Genomic DNA, 14,204 nt, shown 5'->3' on the forward strand with positions numbered 1-14,204 from the left:
GGAAGAGATGGCTTCCTGTTTGCAAGGCTTTCTTTAGTGAAAATGCTTAAAACGGGCCAAACGAGAGCAGTGCTTATCCAGCAAAATTGCTGCTAGATGGAGCAGAAAGTGCACAAATTTTGTATGACACCCCAGTAATGAGGTTTTATATTGACCCAGGAACAGAGAGGAAAGGCTCGCCGCTCTTCTCCTAAACTCAGTCAACTCTCTTCAGCGTCCAGACTCCAGTCCGGTCACACATATACTACATGGGCCACTAATCGTTTACACACAACAGTTCCTTCTCAATAGGGATGGTCCAATATGGATATTTTGAGCCGATACTGATAATTGTCTTACTGTGATTATCAATTATCAATTAAGATCTACCCAATAGTCTGATCAATGAGACCTGATCCACTGAGGACCAACTGGAAACCGATACCAATATCGGAACCACTATATAATCCTACAAATCTAGCTAAAACTAAATCAATCTATATTGCTGCCTTTCTTGGGTATGAAAGTGTCATTTTGTTTTCAGATTTTTCCAGCTTGGCTATTCTACTCAAAAGGCCAGTTTTGCACTCCGAGCCGCCAGCCTTGATGCTCCACCCAGCCTATTAAAGTGTCTGCTGATTTTAATGGCAGCAGGAGAGGCTGATAGGATTGGCCATTACTGAAGCATGCAGCAACTCAACCTGTGAAAGCTTTTTCCCTCCACATTAAGATAAAAACATATTCATCTTGCTACACCCCTTTATTGTATTTAAGCCACATCATAATTGCCCTGATTCGTTTAAACAGCCATACTTATAGTCTTTAAAGAGCCAGCTTAAGTCATTCAATAAAGTGTACAGTTAGGCAAATTCTGCAGAAGGACCTAATAATCAAATGTATCTTAAATGAAGAGGCTGTTGGCTTTGATTAAAAACTGTACAAACACAAGAGCAGCAGCTTTGATAACAGTGCATGCCTTCCGTTTGATCAGCCTTTCCCTGAAGACATCTCCCTCACAGAATGGTGAGAGCCCGAGGCAGTGGCCCATGATGCACGGCTCTATATCCTGGAGCTGGAGCAACGAAAGGTCACCGCCGGATGTTTGTGAAAAGCATGGCAGCCTCTTAGCTCACTGTGCTACCGTATTTGCACTGTTAGCATACGCCATCCATTCACAACAGGAAACAAAGCATTAAGTGTAGCGCTTTTAATTAATACTGCGCAGGGATGAATGCTCTACTCTTGTGAGAAAACATAGCTCAACGCGGGGCTGGCACTTTCATTAGCAATATTTTTGCATGTCCATCAGGATAGCATGCGCCAAGCTATTTAAAGCACATGCATCACCACTAAGTTTTTGCATAGTCTGCAGTCCTGTGATGAATTAAAAATGTATGCTTGGGTGCATATAATTTTGGTATACATCATAATTACTACCTTAAAGGGAAACTCATGTAATTTAAAAAGAGGAGTGTTATGTCTAATAATTATCTTTTAATACTTTGTGGTAGGAGCCTATGCCTTGCCAATTTCCAACTCGGGCAATTTAGCTGTTTTCTATAGAATCTGCCTGAGGTGCCAACATGGAGACTGGTGCGTTCTGACAAACATAAGCCTAAAAGGCCGCTCACAATGCATTAAGGATGTTTTCTTCTTGACAGACATCAAAGTGTGACCTTTAAATGATTCTTGTTATCACGGAAGCTGAACACGAAAATCAATAGGATGCAGCAGGAGAGGAGGGATTAATGCAGGGCAAATTGATCATTCCATTTCATTTTCATCTTGATTTGATGTGTCGACCGCACACACCTCTCCTCTGACCACAAACTGCTTTTAACACTTCATAGCTGAGCATACAAGAAGTGTCTTGGTTACAAAGGGGAAATGGCAGGGTCGTGATCTACCCTGACAGTTAACCTTCATATTAAAATCTTGCTTTGCTTTCTTCTATATGTTGTATATACTGTGCCCTACACTTTTAAATAGGGTTGTCAAAATAAATTTTGACATTAGATATTAATTGATACTCAAACCATTGAAATTAATGTGTATCAATATTGGATTTTTGGTTGTACCTTTCCTTCTTTTCATTTTCTTAGACTACTATTAATTTGCATTGAGAATTATATTCCATTGTCTATAATGCATTTTATTTTTTTATTTTTTTTAATAATTGTGGTATCAGTATCAGTATCGTAATCAAGTTCATCATTTTAGTATAGAGACAACATTGCTTCTAACGCCACAGGAAAAAGATGATGGCAAAGCTCAATGTCTTTCTCAGATGGTTTATGGGTCCATCAAACTGCAAAAACAAATACATTAATCATCAGAATCCAGTGAGAGATCATTAATTATTGTACCTCACTGTTGATGTCATGCGTTGTTGCATCCTTTCATGAATAATCACAGCACTTTGGCAGAACTTTATTAAGCAGCCCGTTTATTCACAATGCCGCGTCTCGACGAATGGCAACAAGTCAAACAGATAAAAGACAATATTTTCTTTTTTTAGCATCTCGCAGTAAACATTAAAAGGAATATCTGCCTTTAGAAGAATGATGCGATTTCCCCGCGCCGCTCCACCATACCTGAGATCGGGTATCACCGCCAAAATGCCAGTGCTCACAGATAAGTGCGATAACAAAGATAGCAAATCTGTAAAATGAAAAATGGCACTCCTCTTCTACAAGGAGATACATCAGTGTTTATTAAATCAATGCCAGACAGAGGGATGTGAAGGTGAAATAATGAAGCACTTATAAATGATCTTTGCTTCGGTGGGCCTTACCTGATCAGGGTGTTCGGGGACCACCAAAGCGAGGCATATTAGGAGAGGTCTATTAATCCTAGCGCTTCTCATAGCTGACTATAAAACGCGAGAGTCCTCTGTGGCTTACTTGGCACATCCTTTTTAATTTTTCAACCTAAAAAGTCAGCCGCACAGCTCTCATTGATTGGGTGTGAAAGTTTGGCTTGCCTGTGTATTTCTGCTGTTACGGCGTGGATATTTCATTATGGTGCTTTGGGACACACATTAGGCAGCTCGGCTACCTTTTCCACAGCCTCCATGGCAACTGGGAGGCTGCTCTCCCGGCAGAAATGTGCTTTTAATTGAGTGACATCTAATCAGGCAGAGAAATACAGCGCTGGAGTTAACACAACAGTTCAAGAAGGGACAAAAAGAACGGGCTACTATCCAGCTCCTGTTGACCGCCGCAAATTAGGCGGCTTTTAATGAACAAAATGACAAGGTTGGAGGTAATCTCAAGATTGTTGGAGGAATATGTGATTGGATATGATGAGCCCTTCTTAAGACTACAGCAGCTTTGGGAGGAGGCTTGTCTTTGATGTGCTGAAATTACTGGCGCAGAGAGGTCTCACAAGCTTCGCCTTAACACATATTAAACAGGCTCCAAAGGATGATTTTTTCACCGTCATCTTTTTTCCTTCAGTGTGTTGCATGGTGCATAAAAGACGATATAAAAACGTCTTTTTACTGAAAATATCTTATCGTTTTAACACTTAGTGCTCATTACTAGGTTTTCACAATGGGACACCATCAGCTACACTAAAAGCATCATCAAGGGATAAAGGTTTTGATTACGATGCCTGATTTTAAGCTAGTGAGGGGCGATGTGGCAAAAAAAAAATCTTGGTCACAATTTAGATTTTATCGCAATTCCTGTATACTTATGACTCCCTTTTTTACTTACTTTTAAGAGGTAACTAAAGCCATTGGATTCTTCTGAGAGTTCATACGTCACTGTGATTGGTTACGTTTGCCTCACTCACACAGAGCATGACAGAAGCTGAACAATAGGAAGAGTGTATAGAGCTGCACAAAAACATAAAACCTCTCTGGGTTAGATTTATTTTATATCGTCATACTTAGGCCAGTCATGAATTATTGCATCAACTAAATAATAGCTGAAAACATATATTTTTGGGGGCACAATATTTATTACATGTCCAAATGGTTAATTTTTTGTTGTACGCCAAGATTTCCAATGTAATGGGTCAAATAAGTAACTAAAATAGTAAGAATAACTATAGCTACTATGTGTAATGTATAATTCTCCTATTCATTTATTTATTGCAACTTTTTAACAATAATATACATTTCGAAAAGGGTTTACTGGGATTATCTTGCTTCTGTTACAGCTACTGTGTCAATGGCATAAAAGTAGTTGCAATGTTCCTGTTAATCGTGATTTATATCTCCAGCCATACATCGCACTTTGAAATGTGTTTTTTCTTTCATTCACAGATATAAACACCGCACCTTTCGCTCTGTTACATCCTCAGCATTTTACAATTTTCATGACAACTCCCTGTTATCTGCCATAGACTTCTGACTGTATCTAATTGCCTTTCTAACTTTACTAAATCTCTATGGACAAAAATCCCAGTACAGAAACGAGTCTGCCCTTGTAGAAAAAGGTAGCGGAGGCTTTTGTTTTGCAGGATATAACTAATGTTTCTGCGGTAAAAAATACGCTAGTTAAATAAAATGCAAGTCTAGAGAAATTTGTCTGAGTATGTATATTCTACTGCGTGCACCGGCTCCTAATTGGAAGGACCTTCGCTGAGGCTGCGAGGTGGTAGCTTGTCTTATAGCGCACACATTTGCTGGAGGTCTCTCAATGTGAATGTGATAAATGCATTGTTTCATTGCTCAGCATATGTCTGACAAAGTTATATGACAACAATAAATAGGTTACTATTATTTTATGAAGGTTAGCTTTAAGTTGTTGTGCCGTTGGGGACTATAAAGGTAAGCAGATGGCCTGATGTAGAACACACTACACATAAGCTAACTGGTGCTAAATATGTAAAGAGCATTCGAGAAACAGGAGAATATGACTATTTTAAGAACGATAAATAAACTCTAGACGTTTTAACAACTTTTCCCTGAGGTGATTTTGTACTACAGACTCCAAATTTAAGCAATGCCTTTGAAACAAAAACTGACAGAAGCTTCATCAAACATTTGTAAGTCGAGGAGTACACAGAGATGACTAGCATTTATACTTGCTTTGCTTAATGAGTTAAATCGGGTAGTTTGTAGTTGCAGAGGAATGCAGTGTCTCTTATCACGCTGATGGTAATAAAGAAACATTTCATCTGTCTCACCTCCAGCGCGCAGCTTTGATGGTGTCAAGTGTGAGACGACAACCAATTAAAAGAAAATCAGTCAAACAACTGGGGGTCAGATCTCAAGATGCTCCCAATCACTCATAATTTCCTGTTGTTATGCCGCGTTTCCACTGGCGCTGATTGGACTCTGATAATTGTGTGGCATGCGCACTGGCTGGAATGGCTCCATAATTAACCGGCTCCACTGAAGATAGCAGCGAGGAGTAGTATATCATGTTTTATCTGCTGTGTGTGGGCATCGCAGACGTGGGCAAACAACAAGGGCACAGTGTGTAGAGCCACAGAAAGGCCGTATCTTATCCCAAACTCATTATTTTACGCTTGTAGTGCGGTGAAAGAATTTGAACCCAGATATGAAGCGATACTATAACAAATATCAAAACTAGATACTCATTTGCAAGTATTGATACTTAAAAACAAGAACAGGGCAGAATTGGACCTCTTTTACAAATGTCTTGATGGAGAAAAGAATACATTATAGTATTAAAGAAACACTTTTATTTTCAGGTGAAAATTGCATTCTATTCTAAAATAATTGGGTCTCTGATTGTGGTATGTAGTGTGAGTATGAAACTAAGCGTATACTACATCCTACTGAATATCAATCAGAAACATACCAGAAGTTGTGAACAAAAGGTAAAGAGGAACGCCAGGAAGTAGGAAAGTAAAATGGTACAAGAAGTGGTCTTTGGTGAAGGGAATATCATTGTATAAAAAAAACTATGGTACTTTTTTAAAATATACCAAGAATTGTACTTTGTTTCTTTTGCCTGGTGTTCAAAATGTTTGACTTCAATGCTGGTGGTAATCCATAAATATCCTTTGTGTTTTTAAAGTCTATTAACCTTGAATAAACTTCAATCGACTGATTCTGGTTATTTGTTCCTTTTGTTTTCATTGCAGCTTCACTTTTCAATGCACTTTCTGTTACAGTCCTAGTGCCCCTTGTTGAAGTTTTGCATTGACAAACGTCATGCTCACAAAGGCCTTGAGTTATTCCCAAGACCTCTCCTTATTTCAAGTTTACACTGCAAGAAATAAGGCGTCAAAAGTTAAAAGCTAAAATTATGCACTGAACGTCGTTTATTAAGAGCTGCACCTTGTTTGTAGCTGGGAGATGATAGAACTGGGATGCATGAGGTCTAGCAGGACGAGCCCGTCTTCTTGGCAATAGTATTTCTGTGCACGTCTTGCTCTGTTAGTCATTACTGTGTGCAGACGAGGGCTGATGTTTACTCTGCTGAGACAAGCAACTCCACTGCTCCGGGTTGCAACCTCGTGACTCTCTTCTCCCTCCTGCTGCCAGCTCCCCTAACATCTCGCCTTGGACCTGCCCATCCTCCGGCTTTCTATACACTACAGTCTACCACGGGACAAGATACTTCAAACAGCATCTTAGGGGTGGGTGTTTGGTTAATATTTCAGACATTAATAGGCTAACGCGCGCTTGGATGTGATACTGTAATCCATTGTTGTCAACACATTTCCTCCGTTTGGCTGTTTGTCACTTCCAAACATTAGTGCGCCCACACAGCCACAAAGAGAAGAAAGGAGAAGAGATCACTGTGATTTGTGGCTGAAGAGCGAAAATGTTTTTTCTGGTAATGGATTAATAAAAAAGTATTTTGATGGATCTTTTTGTGTGTGAAATTGAAAATTAGCAAACATGAGTGTGCTCAAGGACAGGAAATGAACAAACAGAAAAAAAGAAAGTTAAATAACAACCCGGTTTGTAATTATCTAATGTGCCGAATTGAAAAGCTTTACAAAAAAAATAAGCTCTAAGAATTTCAAAACTTGGTAACAAAAAGATAAATCATATACATTAGCTTACGATTTTACAGGAATGAAGTATAGAAATTCAAATTCAATGCAAATAAAACGAGTTTAAGCCGAAGCTTTTGAAAGGAATGAAAAACGCCTACACTTAAAATGTGAAAGCTGATTTAAGTCACTGTTTTTAATTTAATTAAAGCTATTAGTTAGTTATTTTATGCAAAAATTATGTAAAAACGTAATATTGAATGAGGAATTAATACAAAACAAATGCAAACGCTGAAGTGAAACAAGAAAAGACAATGAGAGTGAAAATGTTGAATGTAGAATGGCAAAAGGTTCAAATCAACAATAATGCATCAAATAAAAAAATGAAATGATTACCAAGAGCGTGCAGGAGGTCAGGGTTCAGAAGTCAAGCTCAATATAAACAGCGAAACCAATATGGCGTCTGCTGGGATGTCTGTGGAAGAAGAAATAAACAGGGAGTTGATGTAAGTACACTTTAGAGTAAGTGCCGTTTAAGTCCTGCGTCTGCTTGACAATATGTAGCACTCAAATATTAATGTGACACAATGCAGGGGTAAGCACTGATCTCGCTCTGCTCCGGCCCTATGATGAAGCGCCCCCTTCCCTTTCTTAAGTGCTGCCGGGCTATTTCAGGCTTTAGTGAATCACAGACACACTTTCAACCAGTGCAAGGCATCTTTTTATCATCCCATAACCGCACACACAACATAAATTAGCCTTTAGCTCGTTTTAAAAGCTCTCAGCAAAATTAGGTACACGCTAAACAAGACGCCGTTGCTGGTCTCACGCATTAGTTGTTGTGTTTGAAGTTCTTTCATGCTTTCACACGACAGCAGCAGCAGCGGCAGCAGCACATGCACTCCAAAGACAAGCATGCGTTTGACTTTCTGTTGTCATCGGACTTAAGAGGAGGAATCCTGCACGAGTCTCGTTGTAAACAGAGTGTGAGGAGCCGCTACCTCTGAAAAGAACAAACGTATTAGTCTTTGCCAAATAAAGAACAACAAGGAGTACAATGGAAGCAGCGGCTCTCATCTGTTTAAGCCTGAATACATTCTAGGAGCACAAACACCTCTGCTAGTCCTTTGATACTGTTTGTGAGGAGGGAATTCAAAACACAGCAAATATAAACATTGGACATAACTTTCTCTTAATTATTTTAATATTTGTATGTGAAAAAAAACTGTCCAGTCTTGGTTCATGCACAGGACAGTTAAAGGGATTCAGATAATAATATTTGTAAATTACTGTATGGTCTCTTGAGTTACTACTATCTGAGTCAGGCCTCTACTCTGACAATGTTCAAATCTAAACTTGGTTCAGTTTAGCTGTGCATATGAAAGACAGGATTTTATGTGTGTACACTTTGAAAATGTATTTTATAATAATTATTTATGATTTTAAGTGTTTGTATTGTGATTTTATTGCATTTTTCTTGCTCTGCCAAGTGCCCATCAAGGTGACTCAAAGTGACTCAATTACTACTCAAACAAACAGGAAAAATGAGACTTAACAAGACATAAGACCATCTATTCAAACTTTAGAGAACAATGCACTGATGAATGAAGTATAATTCCAACGCGCAAGCACAGGCCAAACTTTAAACCCAAATAACATTAAGTGTAAGACAAGACTTAGTGGACTATCCCTGAGGCAGTGTACAATTTCAGGAGTGAAACAAGAGAGGAAACCACCTTTCAAAACTCTACTTACATCTATTACTATCTGGCACTTCAAAAAGACCCACTAACACTCCATTAGGTGCATTTCCAAAAGTCTTTTGTAACACAATGAAATATTGTAACCAGCCCTGGGCGACTGAAGACGCTTCTACATCTGTGTGTGATTAGTTCCACCATCTAAGACAAAGCATCTGAGCAAAAGTAACCCTCATAATCTATATGTCACACAGCAGAGGAACAGCCAAGCAGAAAACAACAACTGCCGTTTAAGATGAAGCCTACACCGAAGCCAGAGCATTCCATGGTCCTGCCAGCAGCTCTCCACACGTCATTAATCCTCTGATCTTTGTGGAGCACAAACAGCACGTACATCTCTCAGGTATTAGCTGCTAATTGTCATCAACCAAAACAAGCAGCACTTTGTGGAGAAAACAATCTATATTAATTCCTTGCGCTCTCCTCTGCACAATGGAACTTATTGTGCACACAAGATAAACGCTTATACAATAATTACGACTAATTGTGCCAATAATTGCAAACTTCGGCGTGCTGCGAGACCCCTGATAATACAAAAGCGATCTAAGCAGTGGAATTTAACCCATCCTTTTTCTTTAGTGTTTCTTGGACTCATTTATTATCGAGTCTTGTATCTGCTCCGAGCAAAAGCAGACTTTGGTATAGAGAGCGGGAGAAGTCTGATGAGGGGGATTTCTGAACGCTCTGAATTTTCTCCCAACAAACCAAAGCTTCAAAAGCCCAAAGCTTTGCCCTTAGGAATACACAGTGTGATTATATCCAGGGCTTCTCTTTGTAAAGGACGGCAAAGAGAGAAACAAACAAAACATCACCTGTTGGTGGAAATAGCCTTCTGACACAGGGCTTTTGCACCTAATCCTTTTCATTTCAGGTCAGTAAAGTATTAGTGCTCTTCACTGCTCTGATGGTCAAAGCACATTTCAAAGATGCTGTGCGCCTCTCCAGCAAAGGGTGGGCCGAGAGAGACAAGCCGAGGGAGCGCAGGCAATCCCCCTATCTATTACACACCAACCAATCATCAAAGACAAATTACAGCATACTTCACTGGGATATGCTAATTCCAAATTAGATGCAAGTCATCAAAAGATCTGCGTTGCAATATTTTGCATTTACAAATTGGAAATGTACTTCCACAACAGGTTTTAATGCTAATATAGAATGTTTCAAGCAGACCACAAGGATATATAACCACCTACACATATAGAGTGGCTTATACAGCGATATGGAAAGCAATGTCTGGGAAACAGTTTTATACTTTAAAATTACAATATTTTACGACTCTTAATGTAGTTCTTTAGTCAGGTATCTAGTTATGCTTTATGGAGTACATTTTGTTGTAGCAGCACAGCAGTATTTATTAGCGCTTTGTCTCCAATGGAAAAGAAGTTTGTTAAAAATAAAAGCCCTGAATTTGCACTCGCTGTTTTGTTCCCCGTTTCCACGTCCCCAGACGAGTTCCAGAGAAACACAGATAATAATTAGATTGTTATGGGCAAAATATATCACTCTTATGAATGCCTTTTGTGTGTGAGTCCTCGGCTTCTCTAATGTTTAGCTGTGCATTAGACTCATTTGCTGGTTGCTTACTGGGTGATGTCGGGCCTGTATTGTCCGACACTTATTGATGAGGCTTTCTAGAAGCGATCTGTCAATTGGCAGCACTTATTGTATGATCAGCACCTCAGGAACACTGGCAGCGCGGTAATAAAACGTTTATATCGAGGAAAGAGGAGGAGAGCTGGTGCCAAGACCGGAGGACAATGCCTCCGTCTCTCCGCATCCACAAACTATTGACAAATGTCAGTCAGTTCACGCCCAAAAAATGTAGACTGCTACGTTCCCATAGTTAAAAGTAAGTAAAACGCTGTCTGCAGCTATAACACACTGGCATCCTGTCGCAATTTACAATTTTCCAATTGTGAGGTATATAGATGATTTATTATAATGAGGGGCTTGATTTACATATGATTTTTGGAATACAAAAAGCCAATTTAAATGTATAATTATGTTACTGAGCATGTGATATAAAATGGAGTTATAATGATTAAGCTACTATATTAAAACCCATTCCAAAATTACAAACAGAAGAGAATTAGAATAAAATTTGATCAAGGATAAATACGTTTCAAAATCAATTCCATATGGCTGCAATTCTAATTTAAAAGAACATATTGATTTTCACAACGGCGCTCTGTTGATCGTCATGGATACGCCTGTCCTCCATCATCGTTTTGTCCGGGTTTCCAGCACTGATTTGGGAGAGGAACCCTGCCAAAAAACGCACTTAGTTTAAACAATAGAAACAGAAACAGACAATTCCCCGGCCCCTGAGGGAGTCGCGGTCTAAGGAGATGGTCAATATTTCAGTAACATATGCATCAAAACGGCCCGGTCAGCTCCTTTCTCCCATTCCTCTTGGCTCCCCTCTTCTCCGTCCCTATCAAGTCCAAGAGAGAGGAGACGAAATTGCCACATCACTGAGGTGTGAATTTGCTGATCAATTTGAGCATCTGCATTTGACACCTGATATGTAAAAGCACCGGCGCTCCAAAACAACAACTCTGACACTGTCAATATTACCCGCTCGCATGCAGAGTACGGCACACACAGGGACTAATGAAACAACGATATCAGTCAACCGGCGCACAACAGGAGCGAAAGGAATTAATGCTCCGGCGACAAACATGGCAGAAGGACAAACACAAAAACAAGTAAGTAAATAAGTTTGGCTACGCGCAACATCACAGGATAATGTTGCGTTATTTTACACAGTGGGAAGGCTAAGAGCGGCCGCAGCAGCAGTCGAAAGGAAGAGAAAAGTTACATTTGAAAGTACCCATGGTGCTTTGTTCAAAGGTTCAATCATTAAACGCGGCTTTGGAATGGAAGCCCGGCTCCTCTGTGAGTTAAGGCACAACTGGTCAGGTAAACAGATTTGATTTTTCCACTTCTTCGACTGAAAAATACCAGACTTACGCCCCATTTGATGCCCCCCTGACACCGCTCCCCCTTCACACACCCCACCCCGCCCATTCCCCAGCATTGGGCTTATCATGAGAGCACAACAAGGATATATTGTCACGAGTTCTTTTAGGTACTCCTGATTGAAGAGGCTGACTTTTATTCTCACCCTTCCTCTTTCCCGCCTGGCACAGTGCACTGGGGCGCCATTATACTGCCTGTGGACTTCATACATTCATCATTCTTCTCACCTATGAAGCAAAACACACATATATCAAGCGCAGCAGCCCGGCCTCCTCCCTAAATCATGCTTTGTTCTGCCGCGTGTAAAAGAAAACTGCCGGCGCTACGGACATGGGCTCGAATCACAACAAGGAGAGGACTGAGGCAGGAGGAAATATGAAATTAGAATGAAATGTGCGTAAGCTTGATTAGTAATAGAGAACAATTTAGTTATCAAACATGTAGATTTTAAGAACAAAATGCACAATAGTGTCAATGTGTTTAGATAATCATCTGTTATTCTGGGATTCAGACTGGTTCTCCCTGTACATTCTACACAGAAGCATTAGTCTGGTCACAAACTCCACCCCGGTGTCTCAGGTGAAACTCAGTCAGTGCTATTATGATTATTTCAGTGACGCACGGAGAAAAAAAATCTCATTAGTCATCAATCCAACTTCTCTCACCTCAGATTAACAGCGCTAATTTACACTGCAGAAATCTGTGATGCTTATAAACCCCCAACTGGATAAAACTCACTCCAATCCTAAAGTCTGGATCTTGACAGGAGTACCTAGCTTGACATTTAACCTACTGCGCATGTTACTAGAGCAGTGGTTCCCAACTTTTTTACCCATGGAAAATAGTATTATTTCCTGGTAATAAAGATACAAGTAATGTTGATCAAAAACTTAATCGAAGCAAAAAGGCAAAAGTGTGTCACTGTGCAATCAACAAATTTCCGCGGTACAACAACCTTCCTGTAAAAGTAATCCCCAATTAATTAGTCAAGTAAGAGCCAGAGAACAAGTTTGAGACCAGAGATATGAGAGTGAGCGCCGCGTTACCGCTGGACACATCTTGTAGCTGTAAATGGAGCAGGACTAGTTTGCATATTGTATGTAAGAGACTTAATTGTTGGGGGATTATTTGCCATTTATTCATTACCCAAGCATTTTTTCGCCTGCATTATTCATCTTCCAACAGCGTCCGGGGCATGTTTTAATCATAGTGAACGCGGATTGACAGTGCTGTGTCACCAGTCCCCTTAAATGAAAAGCAAGCAGAAAGCTCTTTTCAGTGTTCTTGTTCGAATTTCTTCAGATTAAAATGGAAGCATGCGCAAATATCAGTGGCATTTTAATGAAAGATGTTTACACACATCTTTTCCTTTATAGTAAAACGAGTAGAAAATGCCATGACGCTGTAGCTGTGGCTGAGGGCTAGAGAGCTGTGATATGTTATAGCAGCGCAGCGGGGGGCCTCTGTCCTTATAATCTCTAATCCCTCGCTCGGCCGGCTCTCAGTGGAGGAGGAGAGGTGTCACATCAAAAGAGAAGGGACACTGAAGCACGTCAGGCCCACGCCAGGTACTGAGCTATAGCTTTGAATAATTCATCAAGTGGCGCGACAACGATTAATTCAACTAATTGTGACTAGGGATGTTAATATTATTCAGTTAATTGTGATTCGTAGACAGCAACAATAAGTAGTATAATTTCAATCTGTACACCATACTTTTTCGTCTGGCTGTTACGGTTTGAGAATGAAAGTGAATCCAGGATTTTGCTGGGGTAAGAAAAGTGAATAATTGTAAAGTTGTGTAACATTTACATTTGATATTGTGATAGCCCTAATTGTGACTAGTCCATTGTAAAAAACTAATCTTAGTTGAATTATATTTGTAATCATCAGCTGGACTATACAGACTTTTAAGCCCATACGAAAAGACATTTATTACCAAAAAACGTGTCATTTTTTAAACAAAATGTCAAAAAGGAATAGACTAAAACAGTGTCTTCGTAGATATGCTCTATCTAGAAGTCTTCAATCACCATATTTAACCTTTTATATGGTTAAAAAAGTATTTAAAAATCTCAAATGTCCATTAGAAAAAACCCGCTGACCAGTCAACTGATTGAAAAAATAATTGCAAACGAATCAACAAATAAAATAATCATTAATTTCAGCCCTAATCACAAATCACAAAATGAACACATTGATCCAGTTGGAAAGCAGCAGTTTTTCAGGTAATCAAACTAAGTTGTAATGTATCGTAGTATTGTTGTACAGTTCTGAAATGCAAGTTATTCTTGTATTAGTTTAGTTCTCTTCTTTAGCTGCTGATGCTCGAGGACATGTTGACGATGTGCACAGTGAACTGAAATCTGATCACAACACTTGTCAGACAAATTGCCATTAAATATTTGTCCAAAATCAGGCACGCTGGATACTCCTTCCGCACTCGAGCTGTCACTGTGGGAATCTGCGGCCACGAGGCAGGCAATTTTAGCATTGAGCTCACAATCGATACCCAATCACATCACGTTCTCAGGCAGCGCATCAACCTGAAGA

The 14,204-nt window shown here is 39.7% G+C and overlaps 1 protein-coding gene across 10 annotated transcripts in view; it reads right to left on the bottom strand.

Annotated features, from left to right (window-relative positions):
• camta1a (calmodulin binding transcription activator 1a) overlaps nucleotides 1-14,204 on the bottom strand; it is a 306,786-nt gene that overhangs the window by 247,126 nt on the left and 45,456 nt on the right. Inside the window, exon 1 of one of the 10 annotated variants that reach the window (XM_072449078.1) lies at nucleotides 7,303-7,381. The exons of the other annotated variants lie outside the window; for them this stretch is intronic. The gene's annotated coding sequence lies outside the window, so the exon portion shown is untranslated. Of the gene's footprint in view, nucleotides 1-7,302; nucleotides 7,382-14,204 lie in introns of those variants that run through there. 10 annotated transcript variants of the gene reach the window in all.

The sequence above is a fragment of the Eucyclogobius newberryi genome, unplaced genomic scaffold, assembly GCF_026437365.1.
Source record: "Eucyclogobius newberryi isolate DKJ021-1_F unplaced genomic scaffold, fEucNew1.0.hap1 SCAF_17, whole genome shotgun sequence".
Classification (NCBI taxonomy): domain Eukaryota; kingdom Metazoa; phylum Chordata; class Actinopteri; order Gobiiformes; family Gobiidae; genus Eucyclogobius; species Eucyclogobius newberryi.